Genomic DNA, 14,496 nt, shown 5'->3' with positions numbered 1-14,496 from the left:
TAGTACAATGATAGCTTCTTGCAGAAATGACTGATGTTACTTAAAATACAGTCAGGAACAGATGTCACCAGAGCAAAAATGTTTGTGCCTCCTTGAACCAACCTGTTATTTTTAAATATGTGCTTGTGTGGAAAGATAATCTGGAACCTTTGAGAGTACTTGATTTTTGGTAAATACTACTTTTACTTTTTTCTGTAAACACTGAAGATACTGCTGTCACCTATATGAATTTTGTTGTAATAGCTAGAACTAGGGTGGTTTTTTTTCTCCATTATCATCGCTGAAATTCTCTTTTTCATATTTAAATTCTGGTTTTCATATTTACTTTCACACTTGTCACAATTGAATGTCTAGGGTTTCAAAAAACTGGATTGGACTGAGCCTTATTCACTTTCTAGTGCCAGCCCACTAGTGCCATTTCAGTAGCACAGGATGTTTCTTTGCGCTGCTGCATGCTGTCCTGGCTCTGAATAGCATTCTTCTTGTTTTCCTTGGCCCAGGGTACATCTTTCAATTGAAGCCTCTGCTTTCAGATGTCTTAGATCATTCTCCTACTCAGATTCCAAGCCTTTGTAATCATCTGAATTCATTAGCATATCACATCAGACATGCTGGCCAAACATAATGATGGCATTTTCAGCAGCGTAGAGCTGGTCTGAATGATCCCTTTAAAATAGAAGTATTGTTTTTTATTTCCCCTTTCTGTCTAGTTCTGGAAGTGCTTCACTATATTTTTTTCTGTCAAAACCAGCCTTTCAAATTCCTTTGTAATTTGGCCTAAAACTCATTTGGCAGAAAGGACTAAGGTGACTGGGTCCTGAGTAGTGCCCTTTGAATTACTCTTGACTGGAGATGACAGGTTTTAGTAAAACTCTACCATACAACAGATGTCAATACTGTTGCTTCCAAGACAGTCTCTTACTAAAAGTTATGCAGTGAAGCAATATGAGTTATTGACAGACTCAGTCTCTGTCACATGCTACCTGTTCCAGGTGCCTATAACTGCAGATGTAGTATTCTGAATTGATTCCTCTTTTTGCTCCCTCTGTCTTTCTTTATCTCCTAATGCAATTGATCACTGCCCAGCCACTGACTCCACAGTATGTCCCTCCAGTAGCCACCTTGTGCTCTGTTTGTCACCTTTAGCTGACACTATTGGTTTCTATTTCTCTCAGTCTCTCTTTTAAAAGCTTAAACAGTATACAAACCCACAGAGAGCTTAAATAAGTCAAAAGGCAAGAACCCTTTTCTTTCATTCTGCACCCCTAAAAAGCACTTAAATGTGTGTATGTTCTTCCTTCAGACAGATGTAATTTCTTCTCCACTTACCTCATTTCCTGGGGAAAAAAAACAAAAACAAAAATCAAACAACAACAACAGAATCTCAAATATAACACTGTCAACTTGCAGTTTTGTGCTTCTTCTCTAAGCCTACAGGACATACCTTAGGGACTTTGCAAGTCTTAGTGTGGTGATTACTCCCTAGAGCCCGAATTGCTATTTAGTGAACAATCTCGCTGCAGCTGTACAGAGGACAAAAAATTCTTGCTCTGAGGGAGGATGGGGATTTTTTGAGCCTGTATCTTCTTGTGAATCTCACACACTGTTTTGAAAGCAACAAAGATGATTAGGAAATCTGGAAGAAAAGGTGATGTCTTGCGTTGTGTCATATCTACCCATCAATGCTCTCTATTCTCTTTCATGCTATCTAGAGGCTGGCATCAAAATGGCAACTAATTAAAAGTAAAAATGTCTCCTCAGAGATGAGAGAGGAAGCTCTCCTCAGTGTTTTTGAAGCTGCTTATATTTAACTCTTAAACCCACTTGAAGTATGTTTGTGTTATAAGTTAATATTGTTGGCAGATTTGTTCTGAAATAAAGTACATCTCCTAAATGGCTCACTTGCAGTATTAGTGAAGATGCCTTTTTTTCCCCTCACCCTAGAATATATACATTTTTCTTCTTCCACAGAAATTGTGGCAAAAAATCACTTGAAGTAAAGTAGGAAAAAAAAAAAACATTTAAACCCTCAAACAAACAAATACAGAACTCCCAAAATATCCTAACCACAGCTTGGCTTCTGATTCTTGGTGTGAATTTTCATGGCTTCACTGAAGTCAATAGAGGCTTGGGTTTGGTTTTTTCTGTATAACTTGATCATTGATATTCTGTAGTATTTTGATTTAAGATATTCTTGCTCAGAAGAGCAAAAATGCATCAAATCTGAGATTAAGATGAAGTCCCCTTTACTATAGGTTGATACAGAACTTGAGATACTATGCATCTTCAGGACCATTCTTCACTTAGTGGAATTTGTTTGGAGTAGATCATCTCTTTCTTGTAATATAGATTTCAGTTATATGAAGTCTCTCTTCACTGTGTTTGGCTCTTTTGCTACTGGACTAATCTATACATAGAATGATTCACTACTTTTCTGTTCAGGTGACTTCTACCCACTAGAAGTTTCAGTCCTTAGAGGTAGTAGAGACAAAGCAGTCCTCTTGCCAACACAGGTTGTTTGGCAGTCTATGTTTTCATAGTATTATTTTTGATTAAAAGGGATCAATTAGACACATTGGGGAAGTTTTTTAAAAGGTGAAGAGAATTCTTGTCCAACATGTTTCGTGGTATCCATCACAATTGTATTCTTTATTTTTCATAATTCCTGTTTACTCTTCTTTCCTGGGCATTTAATGTAGTTGTAAAAAAACTTCTTCCTCTCTCATTTCCCTGTTCTCCTTAAAATTATGTTGCCATGCTATATGTGTGTGCTTATTTCTCAATTTTATTATTCTTTATAATTAACTCTGAGTTGTATATCTATAAATTTTGCTGTACTGTAGCTCCTTTGATTTACCAGTTTCATTGCACTAATGAGACACACAGAATATAATTCAGAGTGCATTTATCCACACTGAAAAAAGGTGGAAAAACCCAGTACTTTTATCTTTCTCTTTCGATGCTCTATTTTTGAGTCTAAAATTGCCTCTCATGTCTATGACAGAGTGAGCCACCTAGTGAATAAAGGAAGGGGTGCAGATATTGTCTGCTTGGATTTTAGTGAAGTCCCTGACGTAGTTTCCCACAGCATCATCCTGGAAACCCTGGCTGCTCATGGCTTTGGCTGAGTGAAAAACTGTTTGCACTGCAGGACCCAAAGAGGTGAATGGAGTTTAAATCCACATGGCTACTGGTCACAAGTGATGTTCTTCGGGGCTCAGAATTCTCATCCAGATGGCCAGGAAGGCAAATAACATCTTTGCCTATATAAGAAATAGTATGATCAGCAAGATGAGGAATGTGATGATCCTCCTGTACTTGGCACTGGAAGCATCTCCAGTTTTGGGCCCTTCACTACAATAAAAATATTGAGGTGCTGGAGCATGTCCAAAGTAGGGGAATAAAGCTGGTGAAAGGTGTAGAGAACAAGTTTTCTGAGGAGAGGCTGAAGGAATTGGGATTGTTTAACTTGGGGAAAAGTCTCAGGGAAGATAGATGGTTTTGGAGCTTCATTTTTTCCTGTTTTGCAGTTTCGTTCTTACCATCTTGCTGATCCAGACATACTTTGAACCCAGCTTCAGGTTATTTCAGAATTGATCTTTCATCATTCTTGAACCTTAAACCTCCTGGGTGCATCCTGGCCAATCCAAGAACTCAAAGCATCATGAAATAATAGGAAGCCAAACTATTATCCTTTAATCTGCTCTTATATTGGGTTCTCATCTGAGTGACAGATTCAGGTTTTCCTCCCACAGACATAACAGTAAGAAACTTTGCATTACTTTCAGATAAAAGCTGGCTTGGCCTGGAATCAAATTCCACGGTTAGTGGCTTAGTTATTGAACCACTGTGATGGACACAACGATGGATTTAATGTAACAGTGATACATTTCTAGGCTAGTCAAAAGTCTTTAGAGTATATTCTTCTTGTAGTGGTTAACCGGAATGGATTGAAATCCTAGCATTGAAAGGTACAGCACTATTTACCCTGCTTACAGTTTCAATAAAGAAAAGAATGCCTTGTGTAAACTCTAGCAATTATCCTGTATATTTTACTTGAAAAAATAATCCTATTTAGGGTATGTTGACTAAACAGTGAGCAGTCAAGCCTGGATAGTTAAAATTATAGAGTGAAATGTGTAAATCCCAATTCAGTTGCTAAGGCTTAGAAGCAGCTTATCTGTGCTGGAAAGAAAGAGCAGCAAATGAAAATGCTTTTATGAGAAAACAATGTTTAAGAAATATATTGATCCTAGCACTCTGCTCGACATTTGCTTTAAGGTTTCTGGTAAACACAACTACTTTTTAATGAAAACCAAAACCAAAAAGCTTTTTGGGTGTCTGATTAAACAGTTTATGGCTCTAAGGAAAAAAAAAATCCTATGTTTAATACAACAGCTGGCTTTTAAATACAGGCCTTGAATTACTGTGATTTAGAAACAGCAACATGAGAGAGGAGTCTTTTATAAGGATTGTTTCATTCCTTTACATATTTTGAAATTACTCTGGTTCAGATTCTTTTTCCTTAGCTCCTTAATACCTCCTTCTCACATATACCTTGCTCATTTTCTTTCAAGCTGCGTATTTGTAATCATGGTTGGAGCACTCCACATCTGTGCTGAGAGACCATAGAGGGCTGGAACAGGATTTAGACCTGTTTTCTGAAGGAGGAATTACTGTCATAGCTAAGTAAAATGGTTGTGCTCTAGATGGAGGTACTGTCTCTGTCTATGAAATTTCCTTTGATGCAAGGTCCAGGGAAAGTACACGTGACTCCCAGATTCACATAAGAGATGGGTACCTGCTGCAGATATCCCACTGGATGATCTCACAGTCTTTTCCAAGTCTGTATTTCTGATATCAATGACCTTTGGGGTTTTATCCCTGTTTTCTCAGGAAGCAAAGGTGGACAAAAGAGCTTAAGTATATGGTTAGATAGTAGAAAATATGCAAAGACAAAAACTGTGGGAAATCAGGATTCAGAAATTCTACTGCTGAAGAAACTTTGATTCTTTCTATTATGTTCGATCTCTAATTTTAGTCAGTTGATTAGAACGTAGTGAACTTAGAGTTGCTCTTTCAGCACTGACCTGGACATGCTGAACACATGATAAAATACCAGTGGACATAAGAATATGAGAAAGTAGCAGTGTTTCTACATGTGAAAGCAAAATGGCACATTTTCTGGCCAGAGAAAAGAAAGTAACTAGTGAACTTCTGGTTTTGAGAAGTACAAATTATTTTCATTTGCACTTTAATGTACTTTAATACACTTGAATCTGCAGATAAATATTCTTCCTTTTTTCATTGGTGTATTAATTTCAGGGCTTACCTCCAATCTCAGTTATTCTGACAACATTTTAAAGAGAGAATGAATTTTATGAATTTGTGGTTTTTATCCTTTCTTAGGTTTAGCTCTTGTAAGGACGCACAGGCTGAAAGGCTCAACAGCATTTTATTATTCACTATGGGGTGAAATGTTAAACAAAAGATGATTTAGTTATCTTCAACAGAGCCGTGAATAACGACAAACTTCTTTATTCCTTGTGTTGAATTGTGCAATAATTCAGCACTTGTGCATTTGAGTAAAAGTATGAGGATTTGTGTTTGATGTATTGAAACTCAGACAAAATAAAGTTTTCAGAGAGATGTCTATATTAGTGCTCCTACAATACTTCTGGTTTTGATTTGGCACTGCTGCACGATCAATACATGGGTGTTTTCTAAGTGGTGTTTTGTGTGGTTTTTAGATATGCTAGTCTGAGAGTGAAGAAAAAATGTAGTTAAAGTGAATTATATTATGCCTTTTTTTCTTCAGCCAACTTATACTTTGTGTTCCCTTAGAATATTCATAGAATCAAACAGGTTGGAAGAGACCTCCAAGATCATCCAGTCCAACCTAGCACCCAGCCCTAGCCAGTCATCTAGACCATGGCACTAAGTGCCTCATCCAGGCATTTCTTGATCACCTCCAGGGACGGTGCCTCCACCACCTCCCTGGGCAGCCCATTCCAATGCCAATCACTCTCTCTGTGAAGAACTTCTTCCTCCTAACATCCAGCCTATACTTCCTCCAGCACAACTTGAGACTGTGTCCCCTCGTTCTGTTGCTGGTTGTCTGGGAGAAGAGACCAACCCCCACCTGGCTACAATGTCCCTTCAGGTAGTTGTAGACAGCAATGAGGTCCCCTCTGAGCCTCCTCTTCTCCAGGCTAAACAACCCCAGCTCCCTGCAAATGATTTAGGCTAGTTTTGATAAATCTGTGATTGTGAAAATCATAATATATGGTTTACCATTAATCGGTATTCCAGATTATTATTTAAAATATTTTCACCCAATAAAGAAAAAATAAAGTCTGTAAATCAGACTTTAGGCCTCAGCTACAGTGTTTACATATATTAAAAGTAGGATTTTTCCCCAGTTGCTTTTGTGTAATCATTTGTGATAGAAGTGTTTCGTATTAAAGAAACATTCAGAGCTGAACGATTTTTCTGTTTTGTAAACATGTCTGATCTTTAAAAAAACTTTCCCTGATCTATATGAAGGTGAGCCTGACTCCATTCTGTTTTCCATAAACCACCCCCTACTCCGAGACAGGGGTGCTTGGGACCAGGAAGCTACTCATTTTGTGAGGTAGCTAGCATTGATTCTGACAGAGCCATTTCATATCTGACTGAACATTGTGCCACAGAGGATTTCTCTCTCTAGTTGGCTCCACTCATCTGCTATAAGAAACTGGAGTTCGTGTTCCGAGATTAAACAGGACTGAATATGGTCCTGATGCTGGTAACCCTTCTCCATCTGTTAAGCTTCCATTTAAAACTAATCCTCTTCCTGTTCTGCATTTCATATTTCTTCTTGTTTGACCAGACATTCCATTCTGAATCCAAGGAACATTTTCCAGTAAAAATGTCATCAAAACTTCTTCTGTTAAAGGAATTAAATGTTTTATTGGAAAATAGCTGAGCATTGGAGATTCATTTTGGCATATCAAAAAAGAATTGTTCAGGTTGGAAAAGACCTTTAAGATCAAGTCCAACCCTAACCCAGCTACCATGACCATTAAACTGTATGCTGAAGTGTCACATCTATGCAATGCCAGGGCAGCCCTCTTCTATAATACATGGCAACATATGGGAAATGTAATCTAGTGTTAAGCATACAGTATAAATGCCCTTCTCCCTGATTATGTCCAAAATTGGATTGAAAATTATTTTTTTGTTTTTCTTTGCTTTTCAAGCTTCTGTGATTTGGTGATTGTTCTTCCACACTGCTGGCCATATGGAATACTCAGGTACAATCAGTCTGCATCTGATGAAGTGCAGACCATCTCACCCTGGGGCGAAATCGGTAGCATTGCAATCTGCCTGGGGTGGATGTGTGACAGCAGATAATTAGGTACTCAGGTGTAAACCACAGAACAAGTTCTGGCCCAATCATGAATATTTTCTTCACCTTCTTCTGGTGGAAACAGAAAAAAAAGGAAGCAAGTTAATTCACCTTGAATGACTTGTCTCCTATCTATGGCAGAACCTTTCCTACTTCTTCCCCAGGTCCAACGTTTTACCTTACGATTGTTAATTCTAGTGATGAATATTCTCTCTTCTCTCTCTAAAATAAACAACAAAGTGCAGAACCCAGCTGCTCCTCTTCTTTGATTCTACTAAGACTCATGTCATTCCACCTCTGAGTTCACTTATTGTTAAGAAATGCTTAGAAAAAAAAAATCCAAACAAGCAAACCACCCAAACCTTTCTCCAATAAGAATAATCAATAGGGTAGAGTACTAGACAGACAAGATGACTGAAGACACTGTAGGTGTGTGACAGTGAAAAATGTAGCCAAGCACAAGTTTACTGAACTTGGTTTAATGCAAAAGGTTAGTGGTGTATAGAAGTATGGCAAATGTGCACAGAGTGCACATATTTAAACTCGGCTGCTTCTAACTTTACTAAATTAAAAGTGGCAGCATTAAAATAATCACCTTGACTGACAGCAGGAGTATGTTTCTATTTTCATATTTTCCCTGGGAACAGCACAAACATGCAGTTTAATAAGCATTCCTTGATTAAATGCTCACTGAAAGCCTATCTGCTGCCATGTGAGGCTAGACTGAGCAGAAAGCAGACATACTCTTGATAATGGCTTCTTATGTTTGAAAGTATTTGATTCAAGCATGGGCTTTGGTGAGGCTGAACCTGCCAGTGTAAATGTATTTGTGAGGATGTGTTTTAAAATAGTAAGCAGTCTTGGTTGACCTCCTTGTCAGAGTCTCCAAGAAGCAATCCACTCAGGAATATGCTCTTACAGAGTCACAAGAATCTCTTTCAATGTTCTTGTATGCTATGCCACACTTGCACTTACTGCAACTCCGTACATACTTGTTTAATTCAATTTTGCCAGCTCCTTTCTCTGTAAGTCGAGTTCAAAGATGCCACATCCAGTTGGCAGCTGTCACTAGTAGTGTTCCCCAAGGATCAGTGATGGGCCCAGTCCTGTTCAATATCTTTATTAATGATCTGGATGAAGGGATTGAGTCCAACATCTGTAAGTTTGCAGATGACACCAAGCTAGGAGCAGGTGTTGATCTGCTGGAAGTTAGGAAAGCCCTGCAGAGGGACCTTGACAGGATGTATGGGTGGGCAGAGGACCGTGGGATGAGATTTAACAAGGCCAGGTGCAGAGTTCTACATTTTGGTCACAACAGTCCCAATGCAGCACTACAGGCTGAAGAGTGGCTGGAGAGCAGCCAGGAAGAAAGAGACCTGGGGGTACTGGTAGATAGTAGGCTGAAGATGAGGCAGTGTGCCCAGGTGGCCAAGAGAGCCAATGGCATCTTGGCCTGTATCAGGAACAGTGTGGCCAGTAGGATGAGGGAGGTTATTCTTGCCCTGTGCTCTGCATGGGTCAGGCCATGCCTTGAGTACTGTGTCCAGTTCTGGGCTCCTCAATTCAAGAAAGATGTTGAGGTGCTGGAACATGTGCAGAGAAGGGCAATAAAGCTGGTGAAAGGCCTGGAACACAAACCCTATGAGGAGAGGCTGAGGGAGCTGGGGGTGTTCAGCCTGGAGAAGAGGAGGCTCAGGGCAGACCTCATTGCTGTCTACAACTTCCTGAAAGGAGGCTCTAGCCAGGTGGGGGTTGGCCTCTTCTCCCAGGCAACCAGCAATAGAATGAGGGGACACAGTCTCAAGTTGTGCCAGGGGAGGTCTAGGCTGGATGTTAGGAGGAAGTTCTTGCCAGAGAGAGTGATTGGCATTGGAATGGGCTGCCCAGGGAGGTGATGGAGTCTCTCTCCCTGGAGGTGTTGAAGCAAAGCCTGGCTGAGGCACTTAGTGCCATGGTCTAGTTGTCTGGCTAGGTCTGGGTGCTAAGTTGTACTGGCTGATCTTGGAGCTCTCTTCCAACCTGGCTGATTCCATGATTCTATTATTCTAAGATTCCAATGAAAAACTCTTTTGTGCAGTGTTAGTCAAAGAGTTTCTCCTGAGATAGTTAACCACCGTTTGTGATGTTAAAACTAATGCAATTTTTGGTGCCAGAGATGTGCAAAAATGTTCTGTTTTAGAACTGGACAAAAACTTAATGGATTCCCACTTAAACACTCTATACTCGTGGGTAATTGATGCCTGGCCATAGAGAGGTAAAGAAAGATATAAAATCAGAATTGTTTCAGTTGAAAAAGTCTTTCAAGATCATGGAGTCCAACCATTGACCCAACACCATGGCCATTAAACTGTTATAAAATGTAATCCAGGTTCTGGATACCTTACTCAGACTGTTGAGTATTTATTCATTTCAGTAATCCTGTTGTCTTATATATGTACTCTGTCATGTAGAGGTTATCTAAATTATTAGTTTGTAGGAAGTTCCCACCTTCTCAGAGACTTGAAAGTCTGGTCACTTGAGTAACTAAGGGCAAAAGGAATAAGATCTATGCTGCTTGTTTGTAGGTGAGTCTGAGCTGTAGAGGGAAAATTAAACAAAACAAAAAACCCAAAACAAAACAAAGCAACTTAAGTAAGTAAAAATCCTGATAGTTTGCACTTTTCACATAAGTTAGCCATCTGAGCTGCAAAGAGAATTTGACTGCAGTTCAGTTCTTGATCGAAAAAGAATTTGTAGGACTGCCTTTATGATTTACTAATGGCAAATAGACTTCAGTTAAATTTGCAAAGCTTCCTTCCTTGTTTAGATGGTTTTGATGTGACAAGAATTTATATTGAATACATTATACAATTACTTGAGCAAATGGAAAATTACTAAGAGATGTTTGCTGCTTATGCTTACTTTTCATGATGTATTTGTGTATTATATCTGACCAGGTGTATTTTTACTGGTAATTTTTTCATAGAATCATAGAATCAGTCAGGGTTGGAAGGGACCACAAGGAACATCTAGTTCCAACACCCCTGCCATGCACAGGGACACCCTACCCTAGAACAGGCTGGCCACAGCCTCACCCAGCCTGGCCTTAAACACCTCCAGGGATGGGGCCTCAACTACCTCCCTGGGCTTTCACCACTCTCATGCTGAACAACTTCCTTCTCACATGCAGCCTGAACCTACCCACCTCCAGCTTTGCTCCATGTTGATTGAGTAGCAACCAAGATGAGGCTACTGAGGGAAAGTTATATATACAAAGACATGCATGAGAACTCTATCCTTTGTCAACTGTTCTTGAGAGTCATATTGCCTTTTCCTTCTGCTTTAACAAGCTGGGTGAGGTTCTGCTACTGCCAAGCAGAGAGAGAACATTTCCACCAGGTTACAGCTCTGAAAGTATTCTGTCAAGACAAGGCTGTGGCAAGGGCAGATGGAGATTGATGGTAAAATGGAGTTTTATTAGTTTTTAAATAATCTTGCCTTCAAGATGTATTGTATATACACTTGATTCTACCTTACCTACAAGTTATCTGTGATAAAAATCCATTCTTCTTCCTCTAATGTTTTATTGTATATAAATATTGTTGCTCCCAGATAGAGGACTTAATTCTACAAGCTATCTGTGATAAAAATGCATCGTGTTTCTCTAATATTTTATTGTATATAAATATTGTTGCTCCCAGATAAATGACTTAATTCTATACTTTTATGTCTGGTTTGCTGACAAACATATGCCTGTAATTCTGGAGCTCTAAGAATTCTCTTGGATTTCTTTGAATTGCACACTGTTAATTGGCCTTTATTAGTTTTTAAAAAGAATGTATAACATTTAGCTTTTAATGGGATAATAAACCTGCAATGGCATGGCCAATAATTACACCTTCACACAGTAGGTAATATATTTTGTGACTTAGGAATGTTTTCCAGTTAATAGAAGTTGTGTAAAGTGAGCTTTATCTTTTATCTTAAATGGCCATCTAAATCTCAAAGTAAAATCTACTAAACTCTGTAAAAGAAGTAGTAAATAATTAGGTTATTTTTAACTTCATTTTGGTTAAATCTTTACTCAAAGAAATAATTAATTGCTTTTGGAATAATGCTTTTCTAAAAGGATAACAAGCTCCTTTCATCCTGTCACAAAACAAATATTCAAGACTCACTATTTAGGTCTGTATAAAGTGTGTTCACTAAACTGTTGAGTTGTAAAATGTGATCTGATAATATTAGGATACATTTTCTAATTTCATAAAACCACTTTGTCAAAGAGCAAAAGAACTGTTTTGTGAGAACAAAAATATCCTGTCTTTATTGGAACCTTATATTTAAAATGGCCAAATCTAAAAATCTTAAAGGAAGATGAAGCTTCATATTTCTAATCCCCAGAGATGCTAAACTGGAAACTCTTTAATATTTTCCAAAGCATTGTCCTGCAGTTAGAAAACTGGAGAACTACTTTTTGTCATTTTATCTAACTTAACCTAGGCACTAACCTTTGCTAGTCATTACATGCAATGTGCATAGGTATTATTGTGTAGCTACATTTTCCCCTACAATCTATTTGTGGACCTTTCACCACAGAACTGGAACATAATAGGCAGTTGCAAAGTTACTGCTAATTCTCTTTTGTCTGTGAAGTCAGATCTCCTGTACAGAACCCACTGTGTACATCTTGCAGGCACTGTGACCCTGACAGTGCCCAACATCTGTTAGAATATCCATTGCATGTGGCAAATGGCAAAACTTAGACTTTCTGTGGGTTTTCTTTTCCCTCCCCTGAGGCAAGCAAAAAGAGAAACAATTATTTCATAATCCCTCATGGAGTGTACTATGATCAAATTTACATGTAATTAAACGTGGATGCTCTGGTTAATTCTGTAATACAAATCTAGTTTTGGAGATTAGATGTTTTAGACTGCAGTTAGCCCAGAAGACTGTCAGATGGGAAGGTAGCATGACAATGGAGGCAACCACTCTAAGTGTGCTAACTGATTAAAGTCAGGTTTAAGTCAAATTGTAATGCACAAAGCCTTACTTTGTGAAATGTTGTGAAGTTTCAGAAGTTATATTGTAAAAAATGTAGGTTTACAAGCAATCTAATTGGTATTCAGTTGATTTTTGCTTATAGTATTTTTGCAGTGATTTATTTAACAGAGGTATTTATAGTAGGCTCGACTTTACACTGTAGTAAAACTCATTCCCTCTTTTTAAAGAATTTAATGCTGTGTGCACACTGCATGATTGCTTCTTAATCACTAATAAACCTAAGGGCCTGAGTGGCTACAGTTGCATTGAAATAAATCCGTGCTCACCTTACTGAAGGTGAAAGGGCAGACTAGGTTATTGCTGGACAGCAGTTCCCTGTGTCTTAGGACATAGTTGTGACTAGTTTACTCTGAAGCACTTCTATGTTTAATCCCCATGAAAAGTAATTACTGGATGATCCTGGGTGAGGAGATGAAGACATAATTTCCTCCAGTATCCTACTGAACTGCTTCAATTTACAGGCATGTTCTAAGGAAATACATAAAGGATCCTGCAGGTAGTTACCTGGGGAAGAGGGGAACATAAGAAGTTGACTGTTGTGAGGAAAGCAGCTGAAAGGCAGTGTTAGAGCTGGCCTCATCCTTATACCTTGTGTGGTGTATTATCACATTTGTCATCAACTGCGTACGTGAAAAGAGGTTGGAACAGGAATCAGTCACTGCCTCAGAAATCTAGTGAGGTTTGGCAAATCATTGTCACTCATTTGTGTGATTTATTGTTTTGATTCTGTAGATTGGATAATGTAGGTTTTTCTTCTACAAGATTTCTGAACAACTTGACTTTTTTTAAATTGGTGATTTTGCCTTTCTTTACTGTGATGGTTTGGGTGTTACCCATCCCCTCTCACTTAAGAAAATCACCCAGACTAGACTCAGTGGCTGGAAATTAAAGAATGAAGTTATATTTACAGCTTAGCACAACAGACAAGCAAATATTTACAATCTATACAGCTATACACAGAAATATACAAGCTTAAAAGGTAATACAGAAACACATTAGCCCTCCCAGAAACCAGAGCCCCCAGGAGGGGCTTCCAATGACCCTCCCGTCTCCTTTCCACCCCTCTACCTCATCCCAGACTTTGCCTTATGTTCAAGGCGAGTTTGGAGAAATCAGCATGAGGGGTTAGGAAGCAGGTGGATTAGTTACACAGATGGCAGGTTAGAGAGAGAAGGGAAGCAGCCAAAGAGCAACTGTGTTTTCTATATTTATGTTCTTGTTTTTATACATCTCAGCAAGCCTGTGAGTGAAGTAGACATCACCATTGTTTCCTTTTCACAGCCTATTATCTAATTCTCACCAAAATATCCCAGTTAGACTCAAACTAGCACATTTACACACAGTAGAAGAAACAATGTTAAACTATGCCTTAGGTGCCTTTGCAGTGCATATTAATATGCACAGATTTTGTTTGATGTAGAGAGACACAGTAGACAGTAGCAAAGCCTAGGGTTCATAGAGTTCTGGTGCATTTAAATACTGTCCAGAATTATGCTGATGGTAAATGTATTCGGTAGGAAGTTTTAATGCAGATTCCTTGTGACCACTTCTCCTAGAGGATTTTCTGCAGGAGGGGCCAATTTGTATCAGGTTAGTTGTACCATTTAGAAATGGTGATATGTGGTTATCCATTTAGAAATAGCAGTATATGGCATATTAACCAACCATGGAAGTAAGTGTAAAAGATCATTTAAAACTGTGGGAATTTTGTGCTCTTTGTGTGTGTTTCTTGTTGTTCTGTTTTTGTTTGGGCTTTTTGTTTGTTTTGTTTGGTTTTTTTTTTTTCTTTTTAAGCAGAGTAACCATGTTTTCCATTGATATGGAAAATTCTCTGCTGCACAGCAGCAAAATTTCACTGAATTGTATCATAGTTATTTTTATTTGTAAGAATGAACACGTTCCCTGTCTCTCATTCTGCCTCAGATAGCTCAACTGATGTATTTTTCTTTTGAAAACAGGTTTTTGTTTACTTTACCTGGCAATTATACTTTTAAACAACAAAACTATTTCCTAATGTAGTCAACACCAATCTGTTACAGCCTTAAACTCGTGGCTTTTCCTCTTGA

Source organism: Pogoniulus pusillus, chromosome 8 (genome assembly GCF_015220805.1).
Source record: "Pogoniulus pusillus isolate bPogPus1 chromosome 8, bPogPus1.pri, whole genome shotgun sequence".
In the NCBI taxonomy this organism is placed as follows: Eukaryota; Metazoa; Chordata; class Aves; order Piciformes; family Lybiidae; genus Pogoniulus; species Pogoniulus pusillus.
Note: the sequence above shows the minus strand (reverse complement) of the source record.